Source organism: Sinocyclocheilus rhinocerous, unplaced genomic scaffold (assembly GCF_001515625.1).
Source record: "Sinocyclocheilus rhinocerous isolate Xijiao unplaced genomic scaffold, SAMN03320098_v1.1 scaffold3047, whole genome shotgun sequence".
Taxonomy (NCBI): domain Eukaryota; kingdom Metazoa; phylum Chordata; class Actinopteri; order Cypriniformes; family Cyprinidae; genus Sinocyclocheilus; species Sinocyclocheilus rhinocerous.
The window spans coordinates 64,946-66,434 of NW_015662947.1; positions in this window are offsets into that span (position 1 = coordinate 64,946).

Here is a 1,489-nt window from a genome sequence, read left to right on the forward strand (position 1 = left end):
TTTTTTTTTTTGAATAGCTGATCTTGCTGAAGTTGTGAAGCGACGGTCAGAGTGGTGTGATCTGAAGGATGCTGTTGCTGTGATAGACAGAGATGCAGGTATACTGTAGAATGTGTCTGTGCCACTGAATTCAGCCAGCGTCTGAAATAGATAGGGCTCTGCGGCATCTCTTTTATGACATTCTTAAACTGAAACCGATAATTCTGTAAACTCACGGACTGAAAACCCTATGGGCATTAGCCTACGGCACAGTGATCATCTGGATAATGTGCTCAACCCGAAACCGAAAATTCTGGAAACACTCGGACTGAAAACCCTATGGGCATTACGGCACAGTCATCATCTGGATAATGTGCTCAAACCGAAACCGAAAATCCAGGAAACACATGGGCGAGAACCGATATATTTTTATTATTACTTTTTTTTTAGTTTAGTTTAGTTTTTTTTTCTTTGTTCTGTTTTTTAGACCTCTTTTAAATATCTTCTAAATATAACACTTTGTGAGTGATTGTTCCAGTGGCATTACTGTATAGCCTAGCCTACATATTGCACTTCATGCTAATAAGTACATCTTCACCCTACAAAGTGTTTATAATGCAAAAGTACGGTACTTTATAACAACAACCATGTACATGTAATACAGCGACATTTACAGTATGCATGCTTTTGTATGATCCTCACATTCTCAGCGATCAAGACCATACTTAATGTAGGATGGATGTGCACTACAGCTTAAAAGATGTGCATTTCTGCCTGTATTCGAATTATAATCACAAAGCGTTTATTAATCATTCAGATAGGGTATAATTGTGCGTTAAAACAGTTTTTTCCGCGTGATGGGCGGGAGGCCCCATATAAGGCAGTTGTTCTAAATGTAGATTGTGACATTATAAAGCTATATAAAGGTGAAACACTCTGCAACGCTCGTTTTGCTCATTCTGCTGCTAAATCACGATAGCGATGGGTCAACGTAGTTCTCGTTGCAAAGAGGCAGAAAAAAAATGTGGGCGTGTGTACAATTTCCATCATGGTACAGTGCCACATTCTTTCACTGGTTTGGTGGAAGGCCACCCACATCCAGTTTGTGATGTGGGTGAGAAAAAGAAGAAAGGGAGGACACCTCTAAAAAGACCAAGAGGTTCAGGTTGTGGAGGTGGACCTCTTATTGGAGAGCTGGTCAAAAATACAGCAGGAAGACTAGCTCAGCTCAGGGTAAGGATGAGGCTCGGGTACTGACGCTGCGGCAGTACCATCTAGAAGAAGTCCTGATGGTAAACGACATGTTTTATGAATATGTACAAGTATCCAACAAGTTAAAGAATAATTAACATCTTAGATGCAGTAATATGAGTATCCACTATGTAATATATATATATATATATTCACCTCACCTCTTACCTGACAAGTCTTCGGGTTTGGGCTTATTTTGGGTCTGTCACGTGATGAATGAACGACTCAAACCCGAAGACTCGAGAGATGAACTAATCAA